At 41.4% G+C, this 15,712-nt stretch overlaps 1 long non-coding RNA gene across 1 annotated transcript in view; it reads left to right on the top strand.

The window, feature by feature from the left end:
- The window catches only part of LOC118453046, an 18,018-nt gene extending 8,234 nt beyond the window's left edge, over positions 1 to 9,784 (top strand). Inside the window, exon 3 of the long non-coding RNA XR_004842938.1 lies at positions 9,775 to 9,784. This is a non-coding gene — a long non-coding RNA (uncharacterized LOC118453046). The remainder of the gene's footprint in view (positions 1 to 9,774) is intronic.
- Positions 9,785 to 15,712: the final 5,928 nt, after the last annotated feature.

Genomic DNA, 15,712 nt, shown 5'->3' with positions numbered 1-15,712 from the left:
CGCACATTAGTTCTTATGCAGATCTGGAGAGCTGGGGAATTTTTCTGTGCTGCAATAAATGAGAACAACTGAATTACTACACGGGGAGTAGTTACTGATAAGACCAGTTTTCTTCCCCCTCTACTACTCTCTTGCTTCTTTGCCAACCAGACTTTTATTACAGATGTCAGTGTTTCCCTGCTGGATTTTGTCTTTGAATTGCAGTGTTTGTTTAATCAAACCCTTGTGTCTAAATGGATTTATGTGCTGATTAAAGACAACCCCTTTGATTACCTTCTCTTGTTACAGGGGAGGCATACAAAAATATGACTATGCAATGTTGTGGATAATATGGACAGAGGAGACACGTACTTGCTTTTGAATATGATTTTTTTCTTTTTCAGCTGTCATTTTAGTGTTCAGTGCAAGTTTTGTTTGCTGTTTTGCATCCCTTTTGCCTTCTCCTACTCCTTTTTTGCCTTCAAAACCTGAAAGCCACAATGGTTTGACCTCCCGCATCAGGCTGTAGCTGGTACATGAGATAGGATCACAGGCAGAAATAGGCTCACCTTCTCTCTGCATTCGGATCTGGTTCTCGATTGGAAACAATAGGGATACATTAGCTGGATGTTCTAAGCTAACAGCCCCAACTGGGAGTTGATTTGAAGCTGGTTGAATGGACGAATGGGCAGAACTGGCCTGTGTCTGTCTGCGAGGGGCTGTGTGCAGACACATTCACTGTGATTCTTGGGTCAAGCTTCATTCCCCCTTAAGAGGTTAAAGCCTATCATTTAGAAAGATGTCCAGGCTTGATGAAAAAAAAAACCAAACCCACAACAACCCAAATATACAAGTAATAAATAATTTCTGGCTGTTTTCTAGTTTTATAGTTTTTATATATGCAATTATATGCAGAGCAGGATCCAGCTAAAGTCAAAGAATGCAGGTTAAAGCTGCAGAGCACAAATGAAATCAAAGTGGAATGTGCAAACAGAAAACTACTGCTTCTTCTTTTTGTTTCTCCTACCTACTGAAACCCATGACCCCCTCATTAAATTCTGGTGAATTCATTGCCTTTAATCAATATCATAGGCTATTACTTTGTATGTAGAATCTATTTTTTTTAAGGTGCAATTATGGCAAGTTAGTTCAGAATAGCTGAGATGCACAAAGAGTGTAACGAAGAACACCCCTTTTTCCTAACCTCTCTCAGGTCTGGTAGTCAAGGTGAGATATTTTGTAAGAGCCATTGTAAACATATATAAATAGTTCAAAAAGAAGAAAAAACCTCTTTGAGGCAGTGTGACAATAGCTAAGTACCAAACATACCAAACCTCTCACAAATCATAGAATGGTTTGGGTTGGAAGGGACCTTTAAAGATCATCTTGTTCCAAACCTCCTGCCTTGGTCAGGGACCCCTTCCATTAGACCAGGTTGCTCAAAGCCCCATCCAGCCTGGCCTTGAGCACTTCCAGGGATGAGGCATCCATAACTTCTCTGGGAAACTTGTTCCAGTGCCTCGCTGCCCTCACAGTGAAGAACTACTTCCCTATATCTAATGTAAATCTATCCTTTTTCAGTTTAAAGCCATTACCCCTTGTCCTATCACTATATGGTCTTGTAAAAAGGCCCCAATTAATTAATTATTAATATAATTAGATAATTACTGACTTTTTGGTTTGCATCATGTGCTCTAACACTGCATTCATTCTGCATTGTATTATAAGAGGGTGAGAGTTTATAAGCCTATTCTTACAACACTTACAGCCTTAGGCTTTTCACAGACATCTTTTGTTGGCTCTGCTGTATTAAGTCTAGAATAATTACTACTGATTTGCATCCACAGTTGGTTCGGTTAGCTCCAGTAGAACTACAGAAAATAGTCAGAAAATAGGGCTGATCTAGTCTATTCACTGGCCTCAAGGCAGAAACACATGCACCTGTTCAGATTTACACAGGTTGCTTTTCTATCATTTTATCAGAATCCTTTACTTGTGGGTATCCCACAACCTCACTAACTGTTGCTTTTCACTGTTTCTACTATAAGAAAGCATTTCCTCACAAGTAAATTAAATTTCCCTTGTTGCAATTAAAGTCAAAGGGATACAGAAAATAGTATGAGTTTAAAATTTTCTGTTGAAATTGTGTTTTGACAGATTAGGTTTCTAATAGAAAAATTTTTTTTCATATTAATTGCCTACTTTTACTTTTCATAAAAGAAAAATGAAAAAAATGTAAGGGCAAACAATGAACTATGAACTATTTTGATTTGGAGAGACTTGCAGCATCCTTTGAGAATTTTAGGTCAGCTTTTCCCTGATCCTGTTTCTTCTATGGGAGACGCTCTCCTGGCATATATTTCTGTAATTCTGGGTCACTAATTGAATACCACACACTGTTTCTAGCCATTCTCTTCCTGTAGACCTATTTGATTAATTATCCAGGGATATTGGATGCTGTCTAGAAACACAGGACCAAAGAAGAACACTTATGTCAAGTTCACTCCCTTGCAGTAGCAGGAAATCAAGCAGGAGAGCACATCGGGAAGTCACATGTCAATTCATTCTCTTTCTTCTCAGACCACAAAACACATGATGTTCCTCTAACAGAGGGGATTTTACTCTATCACTGAAAACATGACCACTGAAAAATCTACCATGGAAGAGAGCAGAGAGCTCAAGAGACTCAAGAGAGATGGCTAGCGTGTTAGCACTATCACACAGACAGCAAAATGACAGTCTCAGAAAGTGGTTTATGCTCAGGGCTGTCAAAAACCAGTTGGTTAAATAAACCATCCAACCCAGCAGCCATCCTCCATCTGCCTTGGAGAAATCCGATGTCTCATCTGACATTTGATATTGTCTTTCTGTGTGCAGGCAAGCTGGGCACACACCCAAGGGATTTCTCAATATCCCTAGGGGCACTAGCATGTCACAGAATCACGGAATGTTTCTGGCTGGAAGGGGCATCTGGAGGTCATCTGCTCCATCCCCACCGACACAAACAGGGCCACCTACAACCACTTGCCCAGGACCCTGTCCAGAAGGCTTTTGAACTTCTCCAAGGATGCAGACTCCACAACCTCTCTGGGCAACCTGTGCTATTGCTCAGTCACCCTCAGAGTAAAAAAAAGTATTTCCTGATGTTCAGGGGGAACTTCCTGTGTTTCAGACCGTGCCTGTTGCTTCTGGTCCTGTCACTGGGCACCACTGAAAAAAGCCTGGCTCCATCCTTTTTGCACCCTCCCTTCAGGTATTTATCGAAGTTGATGAGATCCCCCTGAGCCGCCTTTTCTCCAGGCTGAACAGCCCCAGGTCTCTCGGCCTTTCCTCATAGGAGAGATGCTTCAGTCCCTTCGTCATTTTTGTGGCCTTTTGCTGGAGTCCCTCCAGTATGTCCATGTCTCTCTTGTACTGGGGAGCCCAGAACTGGACCCAGCACTCCAGTTATGACCTCACCAGAGGTGAGCAGAGGGGAGGGATCACCTCCCTCGACCTGCTGGCAACACTCCTCCTATTGCAGCCTAGGATACCATTGGCCTTGCTTGGGGCAAGGGCCCATTGCTGTCTCGTGATCAGGTTGGTATTGACCAGAACCTTCAGGTCTTTTCTGCAAAGCTGCTCTCCAGCTGGTCAGCCCCCTGCAGGTATTGATGCTGGGGGTTGTTCCTACCCAGGTGCAGGAATTGGCACTTCCCCTACACTATGCTTCTCCCAATCTTTAGATGCTTCCAAAAACTGGAGCTTTTGAAGAATATGTTTTTGCTCCTCACTCAAAAGCCGACCTGTGCAAGTGAGTGAAATCCTAAATCATATAGTTAGTTACTCAAATACGGTGTTAATTATCTATCATATCTGTGAATCATACCCACTGTAGCAGACATTTTAATTGTTAGTTCACTGATCAGCTGATCCTCTTCTGGGGGTGAGAGGCACCACAGTTTTGTGCCTTGGCAGTGTGCGTGGATATAGGGTGCACCCATGTTGGACACAGCCGGTTCCAGAGAGCTCCAGAATGGACCCACTGCTGGCCAGAGCTGAGCCTGTCAGTAACACTGGTGGCACCTCTATGATAATATATTTAAGAAAGGACAAAGAATGATGTGCAACAGCTGTGAGAGAGGAGTGAGAAAAATGTGAGAGAAACAGCTCTGCAGATGCACAGCCCTGAGAAGGAGGGGAGGAGGTGCTCCAGGCACCAGAGAAGACACTCCCCTGCAGCCCTTGGGGACAAGCATGGTGAGGTAGGTTGTGTCTCTGCAGCCCATGGAGGACCACAGTGGAGCAGATATCCACACTACAACCCATGGACGAGGCAGCAGGTGGACATGCCCTGAAGGACGCTGCAGCTTGTGGAGACCCCACACAGGATCAGGCTACTGGCAGGAGCTGTGACCCGTGGAGAGGAGACCAACCAGGAGCAGATTTTCTGTCAGGAGCTGTGGCCTGTGGGGGACCTACACTGGAGCAGTCTGTTCCTGAAGGACCATACCCCGTGGAGAGGGCCCGTGCTGGAACAGTTCTTGAAGAACTGCAGCCCTTGGGAAGGACCTTCTTTGGGGGGCAGAGACAGAGCATTATGAACAGAAGTCCCATGCCCCCTCTCCCTGCACCACTCAGACTGGAGGAGGAGGTACGAGTCGGTAAAGAAGGAGTGAAATTGTGTCTGGGAAGAATCATAGAATGTTTTGGGTTGGAAGGGACCCCTAGAAGTCATCTAGTCCAACCCCCCTGCAGTGAGCAGGGACACCGCTAACTAGATCAGGTTGCTCAGAGCCCCATCCAACCTGGCCTTGAATGCTTCCAGGGATGGGGCCTCCACCACCTCTCTGGGCAACCTGTTCCATTGTTTCACCACCCTCATTGTAAAGAGTTTATTCCTTAGATCCAGTCTAAACCTACCCTGCTTCAGTTTAAAACCATCACCCCTTGTCCTGTCACAGCTGGCCCTACTCAAAAGATTTTACCCATCTTTCCTACAGGCCCCCTTTAAGTACTGGAAGGCTGCAATCAGGTCTCCCCTCAGCCTTCTCTTCTCCAGGCTGAACAAGCCCAACTGTCTCAGCCTGTCCTCATAGGAGAGGTGCTCCAGCCTCAGATCATTTTTGTGGCCCTCCTCTGGACCCGCTCCAACACTTCCATGTCCTTCTTGTGCTGAGGGCTCCAGAGCTGGATGCAGCACTCCAGGTGCGGCCTCACCAGAGCAGAGTAGAGGGGCAGAATCACCCCCCTCGACCTGCTGGCCACACTTCTCTTGATGCAGCCCAGGGTACGGTTGGCCTTCTGGGCTGCCAGCGCACATTCCTGGCTCATGTCCAGCTTTTCATCCACCAGCACCCCCAAGTCCCTCTCAGCAGGGCTGCTCTCCATCCTTTCTTCCCCCAATGGAAGAAGAGTGGGTGGAGGCGAAGGTGGTTTTAGTTTTATTTTTATTTCTCACTATCCTACTCTGTTACAACTAATTGGCAGTAAATTAAATTAATTTTCCCCGAGCTCAGTCTGTTTTGTTGGTGTTGGTTAATGGTGAGTGACCTTTCCTGTCCTTATCTTGATCCACGAGCTTTTCCTCTTATTTTCTCTCCCTGTCCTTTTGAGGAGGGGGAGTGAGAGTGGCTTGGTGGGCACCTGGCAGCCAGCTAAGGTCAGTCCACCACAGGTGCATAGCACCCCCCATGCTTGCTGAGAGCAACCTGGAGTACTGCTGGTCCCACCAAACCAGGTGATGGTGGCTGCAGTCATCCTTAGGCAAACAGATTTGAGGGTTGTGCACCTAAGCTTGGCTTCTCCCAGGTGACTCCAAAGAGCTTACAGGTCTTGATAAAGTCCAAGGAAAACACTGACAGCTCAACTAGATCATAAGGGAGATTTCTGAAATTGATGGTAAAAGCAGATGGCCATCTCAAAGCTCCTCAGAGGCACAGAAGAAAGGTGCAGGCCAGCACACTGTGTGTCACACACTGCCTGCGTGGTGCTGAACCTCGGCACGTGTTGAGGTGGGAGGTATGGACTCGCAGGGGCTATGCACTCCTCTGAAATCACAGCGGCATTTGTACTTATTTTGGCTAGCTGAAAGCATACATATGAAATTGGCCTCATACCAATCATGGATGACATCCTGTACAGGCAGCTGATTTTGAGAAATGAAAACTAGCAGGCTGTTTTGGAGTTTGTTTATTTTTCTGTGTCTAGCTTTTTCCCCTGTGAAGTGGTGTTAATTCATGTAATACTTTCCTCAAATCACCCAGTAGGAGCTCTGAAATCTCCAGGACTGAGCAATACCTGATCACTGATTCTGAGAATATTGGTGTTGCCTGAACCATGACACAGTAAGAAGGACCCCTGAAGGAGCGACAGATGGGATATAATTTATCTGCCACTTGATATTGCAAAGGATTAAATCGAGCCTCCTAATTTCAGTTTGTGAATGGACTTGTATCTGTTATGGGTTTGTATCAGGGCAAAGAGAAAAGAAATATTGTTTCACCTTCTGCCTGTTATGTAGTCTGATGATAATCTATTTCTTCAAGTGACAATGATTGCTAAATGTGCTAGAGTGAATTATATCCTGTCTTGTATGAGCCATGCTTCTCTTAAGGTTTTTTGGTGGTATTTTGCTTTTTCTTTTTGACCGTTTATACAGTGCAAAATCATTATTACCATATTTACTAAGGTTCTTACGACTTTGGCACCACAAAACATCCATTGTCCATTTTAAAACTATGTTTTAAGGTAAACTAATTAATGATTCAAAATTCATAGGAGAACATCAAACCCCCGAAGCACTTGAAAGTCATAATTTATGTGACAAGGTTAAAAAATAAGGTGTTTTAACTAGCAACATAATCATAAAGAAAAGATGCTTACCTGCAGTTGTCATCACTAACTCAAGAATGAATTATCTCTGATTATGACTCAAGTAAGCAGAAGAGGAGAGGTTTTAATGTTAAACTGCAATGGGTAAAAACTAGGTTAAACATTAGGATCAGGGTTTATGAAGTCCTGAACAACGCAGTGATCTACTGGGGCAATTTATACTAACATCAGAATTAGGAATAAATAAAAAATTATGACATTTCAGGCTACCTCTATTTCTGTGAGGTTCTGCTCATAGCGTCTTTCTTTCTTTCTTTCTTTCTTTCTTTCTTTCTTTCTTTCTTTCTTTCTTTCTTTCTTTCTTTCTTTCTTTCTTTCTTCCTTCCTTCCTTCCTTCCTTCCTTCCTTCCTTCCTTCCTTCCTTCCTTCCTTCCTTCCTTCCTTCCTTCCTTTCTTCCTTTCTTCCTTTCTTCCTTTCTTCCTTTCTTCCTTTCTTCCTTTCTTCCTTTCTTTCTTCCTTCCTTTCTTTCTTCCTTCCTTTCTTTCTTCCTTCCTTCCTTTCTTCCTTCCTTTCTTTCTTCCTTCCTTTCTTTCTTCCTTCCTTTCTTTCTTCCTTCCTTTCTTTCTTCCTTCCTTTCTTTCTTCCTTCCTTTCTTTCTTCCTTCCTTTCTTTCTTCCTTCCTTTCTTTCTTCCTTCCTTTCTTTCTTCCTTCCTTTCTTTCTTCCTTCCTTTCTTTCTTCCTTCCTTTCTTTCTTCCTTCCTTTCTTTCTTCCTTCCTTTCTTTCTTCCTTCCTTTCTTTCTTCCTTCCTTTCTTTCTTCCTTCCTTTCTTTCTTCCTTCCTTTCTTTCTTTCTTCCTTTCTTTCTTCCTTCCTTTCTTTCTTCCTTTCCCATTTTGATTCATTGTACATGTCACAGAAAAGCAGCCAAAATAATTATTTTTATATATGTAACTGTGCAGAAAACTAGTTCCAGATAAGCAGAAACAGAGTTCTGAAATTACAAAACTGTATTTACCTCAGTAACATATTAGCTTTGAAGTTAGATCCTTCAAATACCTTCAACACTTTAAAAAATAATAGAAAATTATTACAAGCTTCTTTATTGCTTTTAATCATATATGTAACCTAAAAGTGGTTTTAAATAAGACATTAAAGTACAGATTGCAAAGTTGCAAAGCATAAACCTTTGCTCATCAATTGGTGCCATGAGAGGCAGCAAGTGATCTGATGGCAGTTGTTGCCAGAGTGACGATGAGCTGCCAGTGGGATACAGCAGTGGGTAAACAGGGACTGTGTTATCTCCTGCTCGCAGACGGATGGCCAGCCACTGGGCTACGCGACTTTCTCTGGGTGTGTGCAATTTCCTTGCACAAAGTGGAACGAGGATGCTGACAGGAGAGGCTTAGAGAAAATCCAACACAGAATATAAAAAATTCTAACTGGGTGGCAAATCATTTTTCATATGTGGAAGAGGCGCTCCAGTGACCTACCCGAAAAATGTGTAACTTTCTTGTGTCAGTTAATCCCTGCCATTTCCCTTGAACTTTGCCACTGCTTAGCTGAACTGCTAACTCCTGCCCCACTGGTTGCTGAAGATCCCTGCTGTAAGCAGTTACTGCTGCACTGAAGGCTGGGTGAGGCAGCTGAATCTGTAGAATAGACTAGAATAGAACAGTTCAGTTGAAAGGGACCCACAATGATCATCTAGACCAACTGCCTGACCAAAAGCCAAAGCATGCAATTAATGCTGCCCAAAGGCCTCTTAAACATTGACAGGCTTGGGGCATTGACCACCTCTCTAGGAAGCCTGTTCCAGTGGTTGACAACATTTTCAGTAAAGAAATGTTTCCTTATGTCAAGTCTGAACCTTCCCTGACATAGTTTCGAGCCATTTCAACAGGTCCTGTCACTGGATCCCAGGGAGAAGAGATCAGCACCTCCCTCTACACATCCCCTCCTCAGGAAGCTGCAGAGAGCAAGGAGGTTGCCCCTCTGTTTCCCTTTCTCCAAGCTAGACAAACGCAAAGTCCCCAGCCGCCCCTCACAGGACATGCCTGCCAGCCCTTGCACCAGCTTTGTTGCGCTGCTCTGGACGCATACAAGGATCTTCACAGCCTTCTTAAATTGCAGGGCCCAGAACTGCACACAATACTAGTCTAATTGTATTGGGTTCTGTCCCTGAAAACCTTACAATCTTTTCTAAATTTATTATTAATTCCACCAATGAAATGCTTCTGGGAATTAGTCCAATGATGTCAACTGCCTGGCCAGAAATGACAAACGAAACAAGATCTTTTGATATGATTTACAGTGCACTGTTTTTGCTTTATGTTTCAAATGACAATGTTATCTACTCACCTCATCAGGTGCAAAAAGTGAAAAGAGGGTAGATGAATATGCTAGCCCAAGTCCCTAGATGCTATCTCCTTCCCTTAGAAATAAACCTGAGCTTTGATATCACTGTTTTTATGATAACGCCTAGCTGGTTGTCATTCTCCAGCTGTTCCCAGCTTGAAGAGTTAGAAGCTGTCAACTGACTGGAAGAATTTTTCCTTGAGACCTGCTACTCTGCTTCAAGTCTGAAAGACAACTTTAAATTTTCAGTATTCTCCTACCAGCCGGAGGTAGCTGTAAAGTGAGGGAAAAACATGTCTGTTAGAGACTGGCTGCTGTGTCTTATTTTTTTGAAGATGTTCCTACCAAACAATCATTAGAAATGAATGAGAAGCATGTACCTAACCCTATAAACTATTAATTCCATTGGTATGTCTTTTCAGAATAGCCATTAAAATATAAGATAGCCCAGCTTTGGCAAGAGTCATTTTAAATCTCAAAGTTGGGAAGGGGAAAAGGGGAACCAGTTGCCTAAACAGAGTTACCTAGTGTTATTTGAGGTGGTGCTGTAAGGTATCCCTTCATGTCCCCAGCTGCAACTCCAAGAGGAAGCAGATTGCTATAGGTCTTGTGTCATATCCACCAGCCCATCCATCAGATGTTGGGCATAACTGATGGGGTCTTAGTTGACAGCAGGCACCCATGTTTAGGCAGCTGATTGATGCACTAAGATGCTATTTAGCTCCTCCCAGCAAACACACCTATCTTTTGTCAGCTGAGCATCACTCTAGGGTACACTAGACTAGCCACTGACTGTAAGGGAATATATCCACATATCGCCCGTATGTGGATACCAATCTTGCAAACAACTAAATTAAAATATCTGAATCTGGAGCTAAAGTCTGCCTTTATGGAGCTAAAGCCTATGGTGAGTCCATACACAGAGTGTCTCCCCACCTCCTGTTGCAGTCACTTTGGCTGGGTTGCCCGTTCCCCATCCCTTGGATGGGTTCACACACGTCTTATTCCTGCTTTCATGGCTGGCTGTGCCAACCTGCACACACAGAGTTCTAGTTAATTTTAGTCAGGTACTAATTAGAATAGCTAGCATGAAACCTGAAGTTTTTCAGGTTAAAGTCACTCATTCTCTGTCCCAGTACTAAGATTCTCGTTATGATTCCCTTTGTTATCAAGCTGTTCCTTAGAAAATCTGTCCCTAATTGTGTGCACTTACTGAAGGTGATAAAGCGGGCATGTACAGGAGAAATGAAATGCTGATATTTTAAATGTCATAGTAAACACCAATTCTTGTTGAAGAGGGTGAAGTGATAGGATGGAGGTTATCTGGAGGTACAGTGAGAAAAGAGATTATCTCTATAAACAGGGAATAAATGTAAAAACATGTTCAGAAGAATTTTTCTGTTAGTATTTTGTACATTTCTAATTTACTTCTATGTAAGTAAGAACAGAATTAGGCCAAAATATTTATTTAAAATGTGAACAAAAAATGGAGAGAAAACGCTTCCCAGTAACTTCACTGCCCCCCCCAAAAAGACAGTAACTTCCATAGAAAGGAGAGAGATTTAACCGCAGGTGTTGGAGTTTTTATTCCATAGGAAAACAGTTTCAGAGTGGTGTTAACTAAGTTAATTGAGTATTAAATATGAAGATATTAACTAAAAAAAGATTCAGGAGAGATGTTTTGAAACAAAACAGCCCTTCATTTTGTTAAAAATCACATATACAGAATTCTTTTGTAACAAGTAAAATTATTTTCCATTAGTGTCTCTGCCTCCTCTTTGATTTACATATTTTTTTATTTTAAATATTATCACTTAAAAACACAGCTCAGAGTTTACCCATGTAATAAAATTTCTGATTGTATAGTTACACTGAAATTATGGCACTTCTAATAGAGGAGATACTTGTACCCATTAAAGGAGTTCTTTCTACAGGATAATTAAATTACCTACCATAATGACATAATCTGTCAGGCACAGATTGTGTCTACAAAGGATGGTTCCCCCCTGATTTACATTCACATAGTTATAACAGCACGACTTTGTAGTTTAGATTGGTGTTATTCAAATGAACAGTGCCCTATTCAATCAGAAATCTTGTTGAGTAGGGTATTGATATAATTTTTCACAGTGTAGAGTATGGCAATGAAAGCAGTTTCTCACTCTGTAAAAGACATAGTTACAGACTTCTTATTAATATTGAATCAAAATATTCATCAAACACTTCTTTTCTCCTCAGCAACACAAAATGAACACTTCCATTTCATACAAAGATTCTGTGATTTAAACTGAGCAATCTACATCACATTAACAGTGTCTGCATAATTTCTGCTAAAATTATGTCTGAATTGATTTCACACATAGAAAAGGAAGTCTGTACCTATTTAAAAAAAAAAACCCAGACAAAAAACCAAAACTAGAAATACCCTAGAGAGCCAATTCTATTCTGTGCTTTAGCTGTGACAGAAATGTAAATCAGCATCTTCCAGGGGATGCACTTTGGATATATTCTCTTTAGCTAGGACTAGCAGAAAATTCTATTTAGCTTCTCTGTCAATATTTTTCAAAGATGTAGCTAGAAATACTGGACTAATAGGAGACAAAACCAGAATATGATGCTGGGCTTTTTATCTTTCCAGCGAGTTTAAATGAAACGGCTGTTAAGTATAGTGAAGTAATATTTTGCAAAGATGTCTTAGGTTTTTTGAGAAACTGCTTTCCTTCTCATTTATGTGTGTTGCAAATGTCCAGCAGCCTCAACACAATTATGAAATGTTGGGCTGAAGTGACTTGCCCAACATTGCCCACGGTCTTGGGGCCTCGTTCGGCTGTCTTAATCTGAAACACATTCACCCTCACTTACAATGAGGGTAGTAAAACACTGGAACAGGTTGCCCAGAGAGGTAGTGGAGGCCCCATCCCTGGGAACATTCAAGACCGGGTTGGATGAGGCTCTGAGCAATCTGATCTAGTTAGTGATGTCCCTGCTCACTGCAGGGGGGTTGGACTAGATGACCTCTAGGGGTCCCTTCCAAAGATGTCTTAGGTATGATTCTATGATTCTATGATTCTCATTTATGTGTGTTGCAAATGTCCAGCATTGGCATCAATAGCAATTGTAGAAGAGTTGCTGGAAGAATTTGTTTTGTTTTGTTTTGTTTTGTTTTGTTTCTTTTCATGAATATAAAGGAATTGTGATAAGTTGCTTGATCTCAGTGGAACAGAAGCATATAAACACATGGCAGAATATGGGAGAACAAAACTTTACAGACTGACCAGGTTGTGTCTCTGCGAGCAGCAGGACCTGCTGATGTTACCACGATGGTAATGGCAGTACTGTGTGGTGCCCAGTCCTGCACCTCCACCTCGTTCTTCTGGTACTGGTGAGGGTGTTGGGCACTTCTGCTCTGGGCAAGTGTGGGCTTAACAAGTCTTTGCAACCCAGCATGTCCTGTGAAATGTGATCCTACAGGTAGTCTCAAATCCTTTTTTCACCTGAATCAAGCAAAGTCCCCTATGTTGAAACTAAATGGAAACATTCTCGTTTGGATTTTTTTTCTTTTTTTTTCTTTTTTTTTTTTTTCCCACATTCCCATAACATCACAGCATGGAAGACATCAGCCTTGAAGAGTTTTTGTCACTTCATTTAAATCAAATGTATGTAAATGAGCTACTGAAATTGATCTATGTGTACTACCTCACAGCATGTGGTTTGGAGGCTGTTCACAGAATTAAATAAAAACTACTGAAAGTGTGATGAGACTTTTTTTTTCTGTAAAACAAAATAGTTGAATCTCACAGGATTTTGCTTCAGGGAAGACAATTTCTCTGGGATGTTATTTCATCAGTTCTAAATGATGCTTCCCATTTTTACTGTGATTAACTAAATAAAATTGAAAAAGTTTATCTGTTCAAAGAAAGATCCTGTGATCTATCTGACATGTAACGAGACTGTTCAGATGCAGGTGTTTGTTTTCAGGACCATTATAAGTATGTTTGGAATATCAATCAAGCCAAGTACTTCCAGCCTCTCAGGGATTTACTTTAGCAATTTTTTCCAAACGGCTTCTTACTATTTTAATTATATGACACGCTTTATAGAAGTACCTAGACATTTTTTTTTATTTCTTATGTTTTACTTGATACATATTTTGATTTCATGAATAAATGCAACAGGGAATCTGAAGATTTCAAGAAAATCACATTCAATTTAAAAAAAAAAATCTATAGAAATACTATAGCAGCCAGTAAATCTAAATCTAAATAATGGAACAGAAACAGATGTGGGAAGCAAGCTCATTTTTACTGTTATGCCAAAGACTGTATCTGAGAGACACAGTTTCTTTTCCATTGTTTATTCATTTTTTCATTGCCTTGGCCCACTGCTCTCCCAGAGCTTCTGCTGCTGATTGCTGACATTGGATGAATCTGCATTCAACTTGGGATGATCAAGCTTAGCCCTTCTCCAGTGAATTCACCATTCCAACACTCTGTTTAGCTCCAAAAATTTTGCTAATTATTTTTTGCCCTTCGTTTGCTCCAGGGTCCCCATGCCAATGCCTCCTCCTCTCTGCTTGTGAGAAGTGAAAGATTTTATACCTATCCACTGCACCCAGTGCATAAATAACAACATGTAGAAGCAAAGCAAATTTCACATGACAGTAGTTTGGTGATACTGAGAACATAATTAGTGCTGCAGATGACCATGACGATTAAGATTGCTCAGCTCCTTTGCTGCAACTAATACCCTGTAGTATTACTGATTATGCTGTCTGCTTCTTGCATTTTGTTTGCTTGAGCTGGAAGACAGACAAGTAGCTGTAAAATTAAATGATTGAAAATAAGATGGAGAATCTTACCACTACATTGTTTTTACTGGTCTAGGCTAATTTATATGGCAATTTATGTTCAATTTGTATTTTGGGAAGTAATTTATATTATCTGAAGCAAACACCAGTTTTAGGTCTGATTTCAGTGGAAGTAGAGATACAGTATCAAGAAAGATGACAAAAAAAATCACATCATAGCAATGCACATCATAGTAAGTCTTTTTTGTCCCAAGGCTGCTCAGTGGTTACTGTGAATGAACAGTTTGGCTCTGAATGAATCCAGAAGCTGGCTGTGTTACAAAATCACCATATATAAACATACTAGCACTGCAGAGAGAGAGATAACAAAGAGGGAGATTGAGGACATAAAGTTAGAGAGATAATGAAGATCAGACCAAGGAAATTTGGGGTCACTCTGCTGTGCAGTGTGGCAGATTTAATGCCTCAGTGCAGGACAACTGTGGAGGACTGGTCAGCAGAAGAGAGGTGGCCTGGAGATAACTGTTGTGGTTCCTGTTTATGAGAGAGTGGAGCTTTGCATACCCTTACACAAGGTGCCTGGCTGGCGCCTTCTTGGTAGAAGTGCTAAGGCCCATTCACTTCACCCAACTTGAATCTCCTCTACTATTTTTCAGGTGATACAACCATCACTCAGACTTGTTCTTCTGGAGTCAGTTATCCAACCTGATAGCACCAACCTTTAATATTCAGCCCTTTGCCCCTCTGTCAAGCTGTCCCTCGAAATATTTTTGTGTTGCTTTAAGAAACACTACATACACGCCTAGAAATTATGCCTCTGTAAAGAGGGTATGCATGAAGAGGCCAGTGTTTTTAGGCTGACTGTGCCTTTTCTGTGTGAGATGGCATCTGTAGGTACCAGAGATTTTTGAAAAGTGATTCATTATCAACTCTGTATCAGTTTCTGCTAATAGGACAACTGGATTAAAACCCTTGTCAGTAGCCAGAAGGATATTTTGACATGGGAAGATAAATGGGAGTGTTTTCCTGTGTGGCTCTGTGGAATCTCCCTGGGCAGAAGCTTTCTCTTACAGTATCTAGGAACATGTGATATTCTGGGATTCTTGTCCTCATAGAGTTAAAATGAGAAAGACCAAATCTCTTTCTGTGTCTTAGAGCTTGTAGATTATTCATGACTGAGAGCCATTTAATACTGGTTCTGCTCACAATTTGAATGGATGTAGGGCAATTGCTTCTTGCTTGCTTCAGTATTGGAAAAGTTTAAGGCTTGGCTTTATGAGATTTCCCTTTCAGGATATAAAAAAAATCAGAAAAATAAATGTAGGGTCTACAACTTGTGATTGCAGTGAAGAAAATTTACCTTTTCTTATCAGCAACTGTGTGATAGATATTGATCACATAATGTAAATCCACAAATTAGGTTCTAAATTGCAAACACTGAGGGACAGAGATTGTTCAAATATATGATGCCCACTCGTATGAGTGCCGGATTTGAACAATGCAAATAACAACAGTAATGTCTTCATAATGGACAACACAAAAGTATTGTGGGAGATAAGATGGGTTTTAAATACAATCTAGCCTAACCTCAATTATGTTTCATGAGGTATTAGCATTTGTCTTCTCTGTAGTGCACTTGGTACTTTACAAATATTAAAAAATGAAAATACCATTTTCATGTACCTAGCAGCTATGAACATCATTTTGAAAACTTCATTTGCCTGAATAGGCTCAATTGTATACTTACTGAGTAATT

This window comes from Egretta garzetta, unplaced genomic scaffold, assembly GCF_000687185.1.
Source record: "Egretta garzetta isolate BGI_Z169 unplaced genomic scaffold, ASM68718v1 scaffold259, whole genome shotgun sequence".
Lineage (NCBI taxonomy): Eukaryota > Metazoa > Chordata > Aves > Pelecaniformes > Ardeidae > Egretta > Egretta garzetta.
The sequence above is the reverse complement of the archived record's forward strand: the minus strand, read 5'-3'. Positions and strand labels throughout refer to the sequence as shown.